This window comes from Gorilla gorilla, chromosome 4 (assembly GCF_029281585.2).
Source record: "Gorilla gorilla gorilla isolate KB3781 chromosome 4, NHGRI_mGorGor1-v2.1_pri, whole genome shotgun sequence".
Lineage (NCBI taxonomy): Eukaryota > Metazoa > Chordata > Mammalia > Primates > Hominidae > Gorilla > Gorilla gorilla.
The window spans coordinates 106,521,179-106,539,696 of record NC_073228.2 but is presented as its reverse complement, the minus strand read 5'-3'; the positions used below and the strand labels follow the sequence as shown (position 1 = coordinate 106,539,696).

General features: G+C 37.2%; 1 long non-coding RNA gene across 1 annotated transcript in view; it reads right to left on the bottom strand.

The window, feature by feature from the left end:
• Positions 1 to 1,352: 1,352 nt before the first annotated feature.
• LOC109026821 (uncharacterized) overlaps positions 1,353 to 18,518 on the bottom strand; it is a 60,024-nt gene continuing 42,858 nt past the window's right edge. The window contains exons 2-3 of the long non-coding RNA XR_010133914.1: positions 5,660 to 5,895; positions 1,353 to 1,574 (exon numbers count right to left, since the gene is read on the bottom strand). This is a non-coding gene — a long non-coding RNA (uncharacterized lncRNA). The remainder of the gene's footprint in view (positions 1,575 to 5,659; positions 5,896 to 18,518) is intronic.

Sequence of the window (18,518 nt, the reverse complement as noted above, 5' to 3'; positions counted from 1 at the left end):
ATCCCTTAGTACTAGGAGAAAACTTACACTGAGATTAATTCTTTGTCTTTTTGACCCATTCCATAAAATAAGTAATGTGATCTTATGAATGGCTGTTACCATAGAAGACAACAAAAACATCTTCATATAAGACCACACTTTATGATCTCAAAGATGTACTGTTATTTTATGTCCCAATAAATAAGAAAAAGTAAAGCACTGCCAATTAAACTGATTCACTACCTAATGCAAAATGCATTCCACCTTGATGGATTTATTTTAAGAGATGGGGTCTTGCTTTGTCACCCAGGCAGGAGTGCAGTGGTGTGACAAAGCCACTGCACCTGGAACTCCTGGGCTCAAGGGATCCTCCTGCCTCTGCCTTTTGAGTAGCTGGCACTGGAGCTGCTGGTGTGCCACCATGCCTGGCTGACTTTTTAAGCCTTTGTAGAGAAAGGTGCTCACCATCTTGCCCAGGCTAGTTTCAAACTCCTGGGCTCAAGCGATCCTCTGGTCTCAGCTTCTCAAAGTGCTGGGATTACAAATGTGAGCCACAATGCGTTTAAAAATGTGATAAAATGTGTGTCTTAGATGAAATATTTGATGTATTTTTTCAGTGAACTACATAGCACAGAGATCCCCAAGTAGTTTCATCTTTTCCATTAAAAGTATGACTGCTACAAAGTTCCTATTTGCTATTATTTGAATGTGTTCCCTCCAACATCACTGTTGGAAACTTAATCTTCAATGCAACATACAGTGTTGAGAGGTAGAACCTTCTGGAACGTGTTTAGGTCTTGAGGGTAAACTCCTCATGAATAAATTAATGCCATTAGGAAAAGGGCTTATGGGAGTGGGTTTGCTCTCATCTACCTTTCTGCCATGTGAGGATAGAACTTTTCCTTTCTTGCCCTTCTGCCTTTTCTGCCTGTGAGAATGCAGCAAGAAAGCCCATGCAAGTTGCTGACACCTTGATCTTAGACTTCCTAGCCTTCAGAACTGTGAGAGACAAATTTTAGTTCTTCATAAATTACCTCACTGGTGCTATTCTGTTATAGCCATACAAATGAACTAAGACAATATTTCAGGTAGGAAAGGCTAATCTGCTAAAATGCAGCATTTAACTAAGCTTTTATATGACATAGTGCTTGCAATGACTAAATGTATGTGCATTTCCACTTTATGTTACATTTAGCAGTTTCCTTTATTCTAGTACTTTGGATACTAAAAGTAAAAATACTAGTTCTGTTAAGGCCACGTCTTTTGAAAATGGACCTATTATTTTGTACCTCTCAGTGTTAAAATGACAGTGCAATCATCTATAGCATGCATTAGATATCAAAAGGGCACCAAAATAATTAAATGTACATTATTTAACTGGAGTTTCCAGATCTTTGGGTTGAGAGTCACTTTATAGCCAGGATGGATAGGACTGGAATGGAAATAATTAAAAAAAAAAAAAGGCTGTATCTTGATTGTCTCTATCTGCATTTCACCTTTATCGTTTCAGGAGCAATTCTTTCAGCACATAGCACAAGTCCTTGTGTTTTCATTATTTTCTGCCAACAATTTCTCTCTTTTCCCGGGAGAAACACCTAAAGTTAATAAACAGATAAAACTTATTTTCTTCTAGCTGTGTTTTTTTTCAGATTTTTCAATATTCAATTAAGAAAGAGCAAAAGTTGGAGACCACCTTAGAAGAACATTGTTAGAATACTCTGAATTATTATTCCTTCACTTAATGGTATTTCTCCACTTGAATTGTGAAATGAAGCCTTACCTTGCTCAGCTAGGCTGTGAAACAATGATAATGCTTCTGAATTCCAGGAATAAAAAAGACGATTCTCAATTCTCAAAGCCCTGCATTGTGGAAGACTCCGCTATGTTCAGGAATATGTTTCTGAAAAGCCTTCTTAGCAGGAGGTACAGCTTAAGGCCGTATATTTTCTGTCTACTGTTGTGAGTAGCATGATTTGAGATGTTGGTCTCGTAAGTAAGGACCTCCCAGGCTCAGAAAAAATGCAGCTTTGTTTCCTAGCCCAGCCAGGAGGAAGGAGAATCATAGAATGTTGAAGCTAGTGAGAGCTGTAGAATTAATCTAATCCCAAATCTTTAATTTTACAGATTTAAGTAACCATATCAGAACTGGTGCTGTAGATCAATGTTTCCAATTTTGAGATAAATTCTCATTTATTGGTTAATTTCCTTAAGTTTTTGGACACACAGAGCTAAACTAATTTGTACCTCTAAATTAAGGCCACTACCAAGAATGAAATCAAGGCATCAGATATATACTGAGGCAGGTTTGGCTTATTTATTTTGCACTTTCCAGAGGAAAATGTCTACTGCAGGAATTTCACTAGCTGAGAGTTGTACGCAACAGAGTCAAAAGCACTTATGTTGTCTGGGACTGATATACAAACGACATCAGTGAAAAAATGATTTTTTTCTCTACCTCAGGATTTATTTGGACTTGAGGCTAAAAAAAGTTATTTTGCTTGTGGTGCTTTATGGTTTCAAATGCAAATATCCTTCTTCTTACTAAAAAGTAAAATATATTTTCGAAGACCTGGGCTTTTGTGTCTCAGTTCATGTCCTAAACAAAAGGGATGTGAACAGCTGAGGTCCTTCTCGGGTTAAGGTGTCGGCGAGCCCTTGTACTTCATGTTTCTACAGCAGAAATTTCTAGGATTTGTCTCTCATATTGCAACAGTGTAATATAAACAAATTAGAAATTGTAGATTGAATATCTTTTTGAGATAGAGCACATTTGCTAAACTTGTTCCCTTCTGCAATAAACGTGACCATAATATTCATATATGAGTCACATTCCCAAGATGCATTCAGCTTATGGACTGCCCTACAGCCAATAGAAGCTGAAAGTATGGCACTTCCAAATTCCTAGTAAGCAGTTGTAACTGCTCTTCTTTCTCTCCTACTCAAGAAAGCATAACAGATATTAAGTGCATGAGAATGTGTGTGTGTGGTGGGGGGGAATTTGCTCTATTATAATTTATTTTAAGAAATCATTCTCAATATCATTTAAAATATCAATGCTCCTTTTAAAAAGCTAACAGAGTTATATTACTCAAAAATCAGAGTGATATAAAACATATACATTGAGAAGTTTCCTTTCCAATTCCATTCTCATTAACTCTTTTCCTTTCTTGCCCCTTTTAGTAAGCATTTGTCTTCAGTTTCATACTTGTATTTCTTTAAGTACAAACGTATACAAATGTATATTCTTACTTTTCCCTTTTTCACAAATGAAAGCTAATATATTCATTGTTGTGATTCTTAAGTTCTATACTCTATTCTAGAATGCTTTCTATATCATACATTGATGTATCAATGCAGCAGTATTTTACTGTAACATAGTTTATACTATAAGCTATTTAATCAGTCCAATATTCATGGGCAAGAGATAATTCTAATCTTTTGCTATTATAATCAATGATACAATAAATAACCTTGTATATATTTTATTTTGTACGTGAGTGATATAAATATTTTCTTATTAAAAAACAGGAAGTGATTCAAATGCCATGGGTTTTTGAGTCCAGGAAGTTCAAAATCTGAAAAAAAAAGTAAAAAAAATTCTGATAGCTCAAGCCCTTTTGGGGTTCAAGATAGGATAAACCCCCAGAAGTGGGATTGCTGGTTTAAAGGGTGTATAAATTTGTAAATTTTTTTATATTGCAAAATTTGCTTCTTTAAGGTTTTAACAGTAACATAGGATTTCAAAGTTTTCAAACGTTTGCATTTTGGCCAATCTGTTGTGTGAAAAACAGTATCTTGATATATATTTCATTTGCATTTCTCTTGTTATGAGTGAGGTTATATATCTTTTTGTATATTGGTTTAAGAACCAGCTATATTTTCTTTCTTGTGAACTGTCTATTCATAACCTATGCCTATTTTTATTAATTGTTATTCATATTTTTATTGAGTTTATGGATTCTGGTACATATTGGGAGATTAGCTGGTACATATTGGGAGATTAGATTTGTGATATGAAGAACAAATGTTCTTTTCTAGTGTGTTTGTTCAGTCAAGTTGCCTGTGGTGTGACTTATCCACATTTAATGTAAAGGTTCTTCTTTTCAGGGTTTTCAGCTCTTTCTAATTTCTCCACCTTTTTTCTGGACCCCATGATTGCCAACCCCCTGCATTAGCAACCTTCCCTCTCCGTATTAAATCTCTTTGTATTGAGAGTTTTTAAGTTACCCTTAGTGCATACACATATTTACGGATCTCTCATCTTATAACATATCTTCCCTTTATCCTACATTGCCCCTACTTCTATAGAATTTCCTTTATAGCCCAGATTCTTAAAAGAAGAGGTTTTACTCCATGTCTCCAGTTTTTCTTTCCACAGCTCTTAGCTTGGGGCAAGTTCCATCAAGCAAATAGCCCCCTAGTTATCAAATGATTGTGTACTTCCCCTCTTCATCCTACTTAATCGGTCCTGTAGAATTAGACACTTCAACCACTCTTTCATGAAACTATTTCCTCCTTTGGCAGTTTTCATGCTACTCTTCCTTCGGTATTCTTTAATTATTCTACTCCATCTTCTTCTTGTTGTCCTTATGATGTATGTTCAAGCATCTGACCACTACCTATAAGTCAAGGACTCTTAAATCTATGTCCACAACCCAATCCCCTGGTTTCTAAGATCCAAATATACATATCCAAATAACCTTGTGATGAACATGCCCCAGACACCTCTCGCATGCTCAAAATTCAATCTCCAAATTTTATGTCTCCTGTATAAATGAATAGCACGATCATCCAACTAGTTACTCAACTCAGAGGCACAAGAGTAACCCGAGGAATTCTCCTTTATTGTAGTCATCATTTAGGCATTTCCTATTATCTTTTTGTCATCATTTTACCTCCTAAACATTCCCACTGTCACTAGCACAACAAATATTTTTACCAGATTTATTATAATAGTCTCCTAACTACTCTACTGCCTGTAATATCACTTCCCTTCAACTCCGTCTTCAAAGCATTGTTAAAATGATTATTATTCTAAGTATAACTGTGCTATTACCCTGCCTACATTTTCTTTGTGCTTCCAAATAGATTTTAGAATAAAATTCCTACTTTTGGGGTTAGCCTGTTAGGCTCTTCATACTTTGGCCTTACCTATGTCTTCAGCCTCATTCTGAAGTGGTCAGGTAACAGAGGTGGGTTTAGATCATGGACTTTGGAATTGGCCAGACCTCACTTGAATTCTTAACTTTCTCACCTTGGGCAAGTTACTTAGCCTGTCTAAAATAGTTCTTTCATCCATAAAATCAAAATAAAAATAATAAGTCTCAGGGTTGTGGTGAGAAAAAAATAAAGTAATTCTTACAAAGTGATGATCACAATCCTGTCTCAATTACATGGTAAATCCTCAATAACCACATATGTGGATGGTATTAATGGCAATCCTGAGCCATAGCCTATCATGCTCTGCTTGAACTAATAATGCTGGTCCAGCCCTCCCAAATGGCTGGACGGTATGTGTGATTGGCTCATGCCTTCATTCTCCTGCCTGGAACACAATTCTCTCTCCTCTGCCTCTCTCTAACCACTCAATTCTGTTTCTAGGGTGACTTTGATCAAGTTACCTAACACCTTTGCATTATGACCTATTAATTTGTAAAACAGGGTCCAAATTGTTACCCACCTCATGAGGTTATGATGAGGATTAAATAAGAAAACAAATGCAGAACACCAGCAATTAGCAATCCCTTCATATTTTTCCTTCTTTGTCTTCTTCATCTTAATGTTTTAATTATTATTAACACGTTGTTACTGTTAGTGGTTTTCAAAATGTTGTCCAAATTTCCATTGTCTCCTTCACGGGAAAGTTGTTCCTGGCAAGGACTCTGCTGACAGTGATTCTACCTTCAAGGAATATGTCTGGTGGAGAAAACAGATAAGAGAGCTAATCATTCCTGTAAGATGTGAAAAGTTCTAGGTTAGAGATAGGCCATGGGGGGCACAGGAAGCTTTCCTAGGCTAGCAATTTGTCTGGCACATAGTAGGTGTTCAATAAATGTTTGTGGAAGGAACGTCGATTAACTGGTGATTATTACCATAAAATGCATGTTAAAATAATGTAACATACATACAATTATGTGCTGTGATTTTAAAATCTACTTAATTTTCATAATATTAAGATGTGTTAGTATTTTTTTTTACTTTGCTTCATACTAATGTTTTGGGGGCTATGCTAAAGGAAGTTTAAGTTATTTTTTCTCCCTTTGTAGAATTAAAAAATTTTCACCTATTTTTATCAGAACCTTGGGTTTGTGATAAACACTGCCAAGTTAAGCAACCAGGCATTTTCTTTTTCTATGAGTCCCTGAAGCATTTCTTCAGTACTGGAATTAGTTTCAAAAATCATAAATTATGTAATTTGTTGGAGCAAGACCTTTTATATCTTGAATAAATGGCATTTCTTCTCCCCCTCCCTATCATTCACTTTTCATGTTACTAGATCAAGGAGACAAAAGGCACTCTACAGCAAAAGCTTTCAGAATGTCTCGTAAACAGGGTCTTGTGAAAACCAATAAGCTAGAACTAAAAGGAGACATAGATATAATTGCTATAAAGCTGTTTGAATTTCTCTTTAAATCCTAGGGTTTATTTTCATGTCTATAACATAACATAGGCAGAGCAACATGGTCTTCTGACCATTGCTTATTGTTATCTCACATTTCCCAACACTGAGAAGCATAATCTCTGTGTTGATAATTTATCTTTGAAATGTAAATCATTAAGTATTTTTGGGGTAAAAGTCATGCAGTTTAGAGTAACAGGAAAGTCACATCAGCATTCCACCTTTATAATGCATGACTGGGGTTTATTATTATTCCACTGACCTATGGAGATACTTTACAGAATTAATGTACTGTACTGCGTGTGTTATACGCTAGATTTCACATATATAAATATCCTGAAAAATTACTCATTTAGTTAGCTGGATCATTTAACAGACTTAGCAAAAAATGATAATCCTTTTTAGCAAGTATTTGTTCATATTGGCTAAATATTTGTTTAAATGTTTGTTAAATATGTATGCAATTTGCAAATTCTGGTATCTGAAAATATGATTAAAGCAATCATTTTTGTAACAAGTTATTAATATTTTATATCTTCTTACTATATCTTCAATTTCTGGTATACATGAAATGATTCCTATCTTTCTTAATCTTTAAGATTATATCAAATAGCTTACCCAGAACAAAAATAAAATATGATGTCTGGCACTACCTCATATTTAATCCTTAATTGCAGTTCAGAAACAAATTTGATCCTTGGCTTAACATTCAAATGTGGTGGATTCCTTTCAAATGGTAGTGGATTCCTTTCTAAGGAATAACATGAAGAATCATACAGTCTCTCCAAGTTGAGGATACCAATATTCCAAGGACAATAGAGTCCCCTTTTTATGGTTTTTTTAAGTAACCTTAAGAAATTGCTTTCATATTGTTTGGGAATCTTCAAAATTAAAAGTAAAACGGAATTATGATTTCCCCTCTACTTCTAAATAATAAAAAAGAAAGAATACAAATTATCTCATTACTTCTCAGTTGTAAAATGCTGAAGTTAGAGAACTAAAATGTATATAACATTCTGAAATGGGGTGTCATAAGAAGGACAGAAATACAGTATTTAAGCAATATAGTTCCAGGTTTGTGCGTGTGTGTTTTCAAATCTACCAGGTCCAATTCAAGATGTCACCTCTCCTCAATATTGTCAAGGGGAAAAAAGGGCCCTGGATTTTAAACAAAGAAAAGGATCTTATTATGAGTGGCTATCGCCTGAATGTTGATATCCTTCCAACATTCATATGTCAGAATTTAATCCTCTCTTAACATTATAGAGAGGAGAGGCATTTGGGAGATGATGAGGTCATGAGGGCTCCACTCTTATGAATGGAATTAATGCTCTCATGCAGGGGCCTGAGGGAGCTTACTTGCCCCTCCTGCTCCTTCTGCTATGTGAGGACACAATGTTGGCCTCTTTTGCCATGTGGAAACACAGCAACAAGGCACCATCTATGAAGTAGAGTGTGACCCTTCACTAGACACAGAATTTGCTGTTGCTTTGATCTTGGACTTTCCAGCCTCCAGAGCTGTGAAAAAGAAATTTCTACCACTTATAAGTTACCCAGTGTAAGGTATTTTGTTACAGCAGCCAGATTAGACTAAGAGAAGTGTCAAGCTTGAGTCAAATCTTTAATAATCTCAGTTTGTGATATAATCATGCTACATTGGAGGTTTTAATAATTATTATCATCTTACTAACTAGCAGCCCAGAAACTGCCTTTAATTGAATGTTACTGGCAGTTTTAGCTTTTTTTCTCACATGAGTACACTATAATATATAGCACAGGTGAGGGCAATTAACTCCTTGGTGGCAGGAACATGTCTTTCTTTTCTTTTGAAAGTTTCCAAACCATAGCAGGGCCAGTTGTTGGGGAATGTACTGTGTATGGTAAAATGTTCAGCAGCATCAGTAACCTTTACCAACAAGGTATCAGAAGTACTAAGCCAGTTGTGATAATTAAAAGTCTCTCCAGACATTGCCAAATGCCCGCCTGGGAGCAAAATTACCCTTGGTCAAGAATCACTGCTCTAGTTGGTTGATTTGATGATGATTTATATTTGAGTGATTCTTTTGCCAAATATGTAGGTGACATCTTCTTTGGCCTGCATTTCTTTAGCCACATGTGTAAGATAATTCTGGTTTTTTACATCTTCATCATGCTGTTATAAAGTCTCAATAAAGGTATAGATAAATCTAGACTCCTAGTAAAAATGTGCTATGCCATATTGTGCAGAGCCAAAGAGATACCGTTACCTGTTTCTACAAGAGTCAGAACTATTAAGCAGAGCACTTTTTCCACAGTGACTGATACCTAAACAATGACTCATAAATTACAACGACCTTTGTTGTTAAACTTTTATTGTTAATAAATTTTAGAACTGTACATTCCTTTCACTTCTGAAATCTGGAGTATCACCAAAAGTATGCTTAGCAATCCTTTGGAACAGAAATGATCTCTCTCTGTCATGTGTCCTTTGTCCTATTTAAGAATACTTAAGTGTTCCAAACAGCGGACTCGGTAATGAAGTTAAGTTGCCTTTCCTTCACCTAATGACAAATGGAAAATGGTGGAATTTCCATTAAAAAACTAACAAATGGAGTTTTTCTTCTAGAGCCACAGTCATTTTCTTAAACATTCACTGGATTTAAGAGTGAAGAGTTCAGCTTTCTAGGGAAATTTTCTAATTTCTTAGGGTACTTTATATGGCTTTAGAACTGTTGTGAGTAACCCTAGCTCAGGAGCAGTTCCTAGATTTTCGACTTGGCTGAGCTTGTTGTGTAACTGTGGATCAATACATATTTGTTGGTGAATGAATAAGTGATTAAATATTCTTCTTTTTCTAAGACATTTGATTTAAAACTAAGTGAATTTCCTAACAATTTAATAGCAGATGTGCTATTTTTATCCCTTATCTCCATGTCAGAGCATTTAAATTGAGGGTAGCTGCCAGAGGCAGAGTAAAAAAAAAAAAAAAATCATGTGTATAAGCTTTCTTCTGCCCCATTTCCTTTTGCTCCCATTTACTTCATAATAACATATATCCATCACTGTTGGGGTTGACTCTTGGCTAGTTTCTCAGCACAGGCTAATGTGAACTTGCTACAAACACTTACTGGGTGATGATAACAACTTAATTTTTCTAAAGGAATAATAAAAGTGTAAAACAAGTCCACTCTCATTCATAGTCAATATAAGAAAGCAGTGGGACTGGGCTTCTCAAGAGAAAATAACATTTCCTATGGAAAGGAAGCGCACGTATAGTTTTTCTTTTTAAAGAGATATTTTATGGAAGCAAACTAACGTGTTCTTTAATTGGCAATGTTATCTAAGTTATTTTCTTAAATGTATTAATACTCTCACATCTCATTCTTTGAGATAAGTTAAATGCTAAAATTTACATTTACATATGTGAATGTGTGTGTGTGTGTGTGTGTGTGTGTGTGTGTGTGTGTACTTTAGGGTCTCTCTTTCTCTCTTTCCAAATTCCTAGTTTTCTCCTTTAAGCCTCTGCCATCTACAAAACTAAACAGCATGTAACACAAGGTCTGCCACATGATAAGAGTTCTGTAGATATTAATAGCTTGTAATTTTACTTCTACCCTTTCACCGTTATTGTGCCTACTCCATGATTTAGTGTTTTCTGTAGAGAGAATACTAAAAATGAATCCAAGGCATTTTCTTGAGTGTTGGCTCTGTTTATGCCAGCAGGGAAAAAGCACAGTTTTAGAAACTTCTATTTTGCCCTGGTTTAACATCTTCTCCTGTCATTATCTCAACCTTCATTACTTCGAGTGGAATACAGAAATAAGAAAGCAAAAGCAACTTTCCTATTAACAAAATCTACCTTTATCTCATTACATTCAACGTTAAAATAGAAATGCCAATAATTTAAAAAATTAAAATAGGCAGAACACTAAGTGTGCTTCTATTAGGGCATTGTATCCTTTAGTCCCATTTATTTGCAGTCAATCCATTGCTCAGGTATGATTGCCCGCATTAGCCGACTTGAGGTAACACACTATAATGTTTACTTAGAGAGAGGTGGCTCATGTATTTCGGGCTTGTAGACACTGTGGGAGTTAAAAACAAAGACCATTTCCTTTACTACATTTACCTTAACATCTGAAAAGAAGAAAAATGAATTTTCATGCATAGCTTTCCATTCTTCTTCTTTTCTAAACATTGGAAGTCCTTTCTACCTTTTTCCTCCTGCCAAGCTCACAAGACAAGACAAGGCCGAGGCCACAACCCGAGTGATTTGACGGGTAAATATACTATTCAATTTTAGGTTTAGAGAGTTTATTACTTATGTAGACAGCAAAAGGAAGAATAACTGAAGGTGCTATCTACTGGGTCCTTTTCCACAGGCCAAAAAGGACAACACTGAAATCAAAGGAGTCTAGGGACTGCAATGATAATGCAACAATGTCCATTGCTGGGCAGATGATTCTAGACTACAGCTGGGCAGTTTTATAGTTTGCCTCTATACCCGGAGGGGGGAGGGATGAAAATCCTTCTATATCATTAAAACCCCAAAGGCAATGAGAGAAACTATCAGTTTCCTAGAGGAAATAGAAAGGAGATTGGGAGATTTCCTCAAAGTAGCACCTCACCAGTCTCCCATCCTCCCATGTTCTGGGAGGATCTCAATGTCTCCTGCCAAGACTTGTATAGGTTGTGGTTCAAGTCTTTGTCTGTGTGGTTTGTGTGGATATGTGCAAAGTTACCAGGGCACCATGAAGGAGCCATTCCACTATTTTCTAATTCTTCTTTTGCTCCAAACCCTTTTCTACTGTCTATTAGGGAGCTGTATTCATGTCCTTTCCTTTCCTCTTACAAAGAAAAATTTGAACAATATTCTCGGTTGTAACATGGGCACTGGGTATAAATTTTCACAACTGGGATGAAAAAAATGGTACGATCTTTCATTTTTCAAAACCATATCTTATGTAAACCCCGCATTCTTCAGGGCTAGCTAGAAATTAATTCATTGAAATGAATGTGACTCCTTTGCCTTCAGCGCATGCTAAAGTGAGAGGATTTGAAGCAGACCAGAAGAGGACAGAAAATATTCTCCACTTTTTCTCCCCACCATCGGTCAATGAGGAGACCTTCACTAACCAAGCCTCCGTGGGTGCTTGGCTCTTTGCCGCCTCTGCTTGTGCATGCGATTTGTGATTGAGATTGTCAGTCTCAGCTTAGTTTTCAGCTTTTGCAGGGGTGGCAGTAGTGGGAGGGGATGAGGAAGATTCTAAATCACTTTTCAGGTCCTGGCAGCTACCCTGGGTGCAATATCTGCTATTTCCCTAAACCCAGCAAAACCTTTTTCCTATACCTTCCTTTTTTGCAACTTCCTTCCCTTCTCCTCTCCTCATGAGTATATAATCAATATAGTCTCTCTTGAATGAGGTTTTAGGATCACCATATTCTGCTTTTATGAATAGTTGTGAAAGAACTACAGGCTAAGATCAATAAGTATTTTTCTTACTACCTAACCTGTTAAACACATTATCAGGGGTGTCCAATCTTCCCTGGCTTCCCTGGGCTACGTTAGAAGAAGAATTATCTTGGGCCACATATCAAATACACTAGCACTAATGATAGCTGATGAGCTAAAAAAAAAAAAGCAAAAGAACTCATACTGTTTTAAGAAAGCTTATGAATCTGTGTTGGGCCGCGGGTGAAACAAGCTTGCATTAAATCATCAACACATCATGTGGCACAGGAGTGACATACTTACAGAGAATTGACCTCATTCCAGATGTTTATCCAGCAGTTGCTAAACAGATGAACATTTCTAGAGCTCGAAGCTTATTATTATGAGTCATTTTTAGAGGTATGACATGACTCATGGAAATGTTATTCAATCTATTGTTTTTATCTCCAGATTTTTCTATTTTTTTCTAATTGCTTAGGAAGAAAATGTTGATTATGACATCTTAAAGAAAGACCTCACTCCGATTTATTGCAATTTACTCATAATTATGTTAGTTCAGTGGCTGTGTATTACTGTAATCAGTGCTTATATTCATGCTTAGGGTATATTCATGCTTAGGGTGAGGTTAATATAATTATGAGCTAACATCTGGGATTGGGAAGATGGAGAACCTTATAAGGACAGTCTTAGTAGATGTGTGTGCAGATGCAGTCAAGACTCTCAAATTAAAATATGGAATCCATTTTGACTTGTAGGGTGGTGGTCAAATACTGAGAATGAGGAGACAAAAACCTAAGCCAAGGGCGATATGCTTGTGGATGTGGAGAGATTCAGGACACAGTTTTGCCACATGTCAGTTTTTGCCTTTCCATATCTTGTTCAGCATTCCCTGAAGGCTGCAGACAGCTTCAAACCACTTAGTTCTTGGGCCAATATTGGCTAAGCCTGAATGTGTGTTTGTGTGTTTATACACACACATACGCACGCAGATATTTGAATATTTCTGCTTCCCACAAGTGAGGTTTAGAATTTATCTTGCTACTATAAGTTGGGGGTGCCTGCCATGAGCTCTTTAGTGTCCACCTGATCACCATATGCAGCTTTCTTCTCAACCCACATAGTGATATGCTCAGCCTATTGGATGTTCTGTTTCCTCTGTAGATACCCACCTGGAATAAAGCCCTAACACCAGCTCATTTATTTGAAGCCTAAATGTCTTGATTATCTTAAAGCTCTGGCTTCTTGCACCTATGGTTACTGGCCCAGATCTTCCTCTTTAACCAGAATTGTCACCCACAGCCTAGAAACTCCTGTCCTTCATGCCATTTGTTCTAGTGTTAACTCTGGTCATGCTAGACCCTAATACTTTGGCAGTCACAGTTTAGCGCATTGGTCACTTTTTGAGCCATAAGCCGTAGTCCTCCCTGTAATCCCCTCCCTGACCCCATTTCCCTAGCATACATCATGGCTAAGCCCACACAGACTATGTTCCCGAGATTCACTGGGCTGGCTACCATTCCACCTATTCAATTTGTCCTGGATATGCATATAACTTCTCTTCAGAATTTTTCAACCTTCCTTTCCAACAAACCTAAATTCAGAAACTACACTGAGAGGAACAACCTGTTCTAATTTTTGTAGAAGTAAAAGATTTTGATTTTTTTTAAAAAAACTTACTTGTGATTCATAAAACATCCTACCATAAACATTTTTTTCCTTAGTGATTATTTCCAGGGAAGATTTCAAAATACGGTCCCTGCTGAGAAAATTCATTGTTTCCTCTCCATGGAGAAAGGTGAAGAAAGTTCAAGACAAGGACAAGGCTCACTGATTCTAGTTGCCTCCCACACTGATCTTTGACACCAACAATCTAAAGAACTAAAAATCATCTCTGAAATGCAGCCACAGATTTAAACTACCCTCAAATGACCCCAGCGCTTGCAGTGAATGCTAAGATATAGAAACATCAATCAGGGGTTTTCAATGCACAGGTTTTGTTTTAGGGCCATTCGTATTCTCACTTGCGTATGTGTTTAGACTCAGTTAACTGTTTAATCTTCAACAGGTTTGGCTGATACAGATGTTTCCTTTGCACTGGCAGAGTCGCTGACAGTTAACAATGCATCTCAACTCCTGAATCTCTCCTGCCGCTCACCCTGACAAGTTGGAGAGGAAAAGACTGCCTGCAGATGGTGTTTCAAGTGTGTACAATACAGTGGGTTCCAAACACATGGGGACTGTGTTGGGGTTGCCAAACTCACTGTGCTCTCACATGTAGCATAATGCATTTGATAAAAGAGATCAATTTATTAGCAGTGTTTTATGATTACAGGGAAAAATACTGGCTCTGTTGGCTAAGGAGAAAAATTTAAACTGAGCCCCTATGGAGAAGTGAGGAAAAAAACTTACTAATTTTAAAGGAATTGCTTGTTTCTGATCCTCTTTTTTGGCACTTTATTTCTTCAGTACTGGAGGTCTCCCTGATGCGCTGTTTTAGGTCACAAGCTACCATGATTGTGGACAATGACACTAAAGCCCTTGTCATTGCCAAGCAACCCTGTTCCTTAAATTCTCTGCAAAACTGTTCATTCGTCATAGCTATTGTTCCCTCACCACTGGCAAAGGGACACAAGTTAATCTCCATGTTGAGTGAAGGGCTCAATATTGGAACATGGATTTGTATAACACGGAACACAAATTTCCATCAAAGACATATTTTGAGAAAGAACTATTATAATAGTTGGGGATGACTGGAGTGGACAGAAATTTCAGTTTTTGAGAAAATTGGGTATTCCTGGTTGCTCCAAAAGACAGAGAGTTTCTCATAGATATCCTACTGTGTATCCACAGTGTTTCATTTACAGTGGGCACTCAATAAATGCTTGACTATATAAATAAAGAAGTGAATGGCATCAAATGGCATTGACTATATAAATAAAGGAGCGAATGGCCTAACACAAGGATTCGCACTTAATTTAGAAGACTTTTCTCCACTATCGTTCTCTCTGGAGAGTATAAGAACGAGAATAAAATGGAAATTTTAGAAAGCAGAGGGGTGCAATGATCATTTAGACTGATCCTCTTATCTTGGAGATTATAATGACTATATTTATTTAGTATTTATCCTGCCAGGTATTGTGCTAAGAGTTGAACATGGCATATCTCATTTAATCCTCATAACAATGCTCTAAGTGGGTATTAACCCATTTTATAGATAAGAAAATTGAGGCACAGAGAGGTCACACAGCTAGTAAGCGATAAAGCTAGGATTAAACCTGGGCCCTCTGGCTTGACAGCCAGCACTTTTTTTTTTTTTTTTTTTTTGAGACGGAGTCTTGCTCTGTCGCCCAGGCTGGAGTGCAGTGGCGCAATCTCGGCTCACTGCCAGCTCCACCTCTCGGGTTCACGCCATTTTCCTGCCTCAGCCTCTCGAGTAGCTGGGACTACAGGCGCCCGCCACCATGCCCAGCTAATTTTTTGTGTTTTTAGTAGAGACGGGGTTTCACCGTGTTAGGATGGTCTCCATCTCCTGACCTCGTGATCCGCCCGCCTCCGCCTCCCAAAGTGCTGGGATTACAAGCGTGAGCCACCGCGCCCGGCCACACTTTTTTATTATGCTACTTTGGCTGCCACTCAAGCCTTAGAGAGGTTGAATTATGTATCCAAAGCTGTCACAGGGTTGGGTCTCAGACTTTATCTCATGATTTCCCATTCTATGGCTGTTTCTTCTACCACACATTTGATTGAGTAAAAAGCCTTTCGTATAACATATGGTCCTCAAACTACAACATAAATTGCAGAGATAACTGGTGAACTGGTGAAAGCAATTGCCAAGATTCCCGAAGCAGGATCCTGCCATCTTTACAGCTGATCTCAGGCAATCAGAATTCTAAATCCCATGGCTAGAGACTAGCATGTTTAGGAATTTAGCCTGGGGCAAAATCCCAAGGAGTACAAGTTTTTGACCTGATAGATTCTTATTCTCTATTCATGCAAGAGTAGGGGTGACTATAAAATAATTTTAGCTAATTCACACAAGTTGAATACCTTTAATTTTACCAGTGAGAGCCCGATTTTAACATTCATCATGGTAGTCAACAGGCTGCTATTTTTATCACTAAAAGCCCTTTTCTGACATTTAGTATGCTGATTAGCAAAGTGGAAGTTATTGAGCAAGATACACATAACAGAAATGCTTGTAATAGCTCTTCTGGAGTATTGACTTCTTGATGAGAATGCCAGCAGGCTACTCCTGTGTTCGTTAACCACGACTGGACAGGGAATATTTGAATAGAATGCTTACAGCCTCTGGGTGACAGCTCATGCCAAGCTAAGTGCACATAATATCACAGTGTATATGTTGAAGTGTTTTAAAGTAAATTATAATCATTATAACAGGTGACCTCAAGACTGGTTGATTCAGTAATTAAATGAAATCTTCAAAAACACAGGCGTCCCTCATTTCTTTTCTGCCATCTCACTTTGTCCTTGACTGGCACCCCTAATGGTAGTGAAATGATGCTGCCCATCATATACAGACTAGACACCATCTAAAAGAATATGGGGGATAATAGATGTCCCCCATCTCCTCTTAATAATAGATGTCTCCTCTTCTTAACACCAAGGAAACTTCACCCAGAAGCTACTCACCAGATTTCTCCTCACCTAATTGGCCAGAATCATATCATATATTCATCTTAATCTAATTACTGTGAAGAACATAATGGGATTTTTTTTTGACATTGGTAAACTTAAGATATAACTGTCAGTCATATGAGAAGGAGTGGATACCTGGAAAAATCGGAGCTTCATGAACAATAATAAAGAAGGAAGAGGCAATTGGGACAACAATCAGCATAGTATGCTATGTGTGGAATAATTACTTCTTCTTCAATGTGACTGCTTTATCTTTAAGGCCAATGTTCATCTTTCTCTGACCCTTTATCCATCTTTTCCCTTAGCCCCAGATCTCTTTGTCCCTTTCTTGGTTGATTTGTCTTTGCTGTTGTGCACACGTTCACTGAGTCTTCAGTTAATACCCCAAGATCTTGAATTAGAGGAAGGAAGTTATAGTTTTAATGAGGATTCCTCGCTTTGATAGTTAACCTGGAGTCATTTCAGGCTCCCTGATGTATTCTCAACTCAGTGCCTGCTGTTTATCATGTTAACTCTGTGATAAGTTCTTCAAGGAATATTCCTGATTTGAGAATACAGAGGCCACAAGAAATAGATTAGCTAGGGCATTATAAACACTGAAATCATCCCTTAAGAATGCCACTGCCAGGTTGTTTGCTTCCCTTATCTGTCCAGTCAGAGTCTCACTCAAAACAAGTGCTTGACATTTTTCAAAAAATGATGTTCAATTTCTAGTGATCACTTCCAACTTATTCCTCTCCCCTGGCTAGTTTTAAGATGAAAGAAATGGCAGAGTGTTTTAAAACCACAGTAGAGAGCTTGTGTTGAATGATAAGGACATATTCACCAAATATTTACTTCTCCAACGCCTTTAGAGAAAAGAAAGAGATGGCACAAGTCAAGAATCAGTTTTCTAGAAATGACAGAAAATGAACTAAACTTTGTACAGATTTAAAAATTGGTTCTAAAAGCTTAGGCTTATTTAACGTGAAAAAAGCAGTAGTTCTAAATTGCAAAGGTCCAAGACTATTAAGAAGATGCAGGAAAAATAAATAATGGGTATTAGGGTTAATCTAATTACTGTGAAGAACATAATGGGCGATGAAATAATCTGTACAACACACCCCCATGACACAAGTTTACCTATACAACAAACCTGCACCCGTACCCTTGAACTTAAAATAAGAGTTAAATTAAAAAAAAAAATAAGATACAGTTAGGGAAATAAAGACAGATTTAGTTGGTATTTTTTGAACTTTCATTTTGTTTGAGTCTAATACAGAGTTATGTATTAGTCCATTTTCATGCTGCTGATGAAGACATACCCAAGACTGGGCAATTTACAAAAGAAAGAGGTTTAATGGACTTATAGTTCCACATGGCTGGGGAGGCCTCACAATCATGGCAGAAGGTGAAAGTCATGTCTCACATGGTGGCAGACAAGATAAGAGAACTTGTGCAGGGAAACTCCCCTTTATAAAACCATCAAATGTCATGAGACTGATTCATTATTACAAGAACAGCATGGGGAAGACCTGCCCCCATGATTCAACTACATCCCACTGGGTCATTCCCACAACACCTGGGAATTGTGGGAGCTATAATTCAATATGAGATTTGGGTGGGGACACAGCCAAACCATATCAGTTAGTAACTAGAAAATATGAATAACATTTTTTAAACTCTAAATATTCTGTAAATTGTATCCTAACGTTTATACCTTGCAGAAAGTTATCTTTTTCAACTTCCTCCCACAGTAATTTCCCATCATCCACTTACTTCATCTGTGCTGTAAGTGGGGTCTTAACTCAACCTTTAGCCATGTCACTTTCCACTAATACACACAAAACAGGC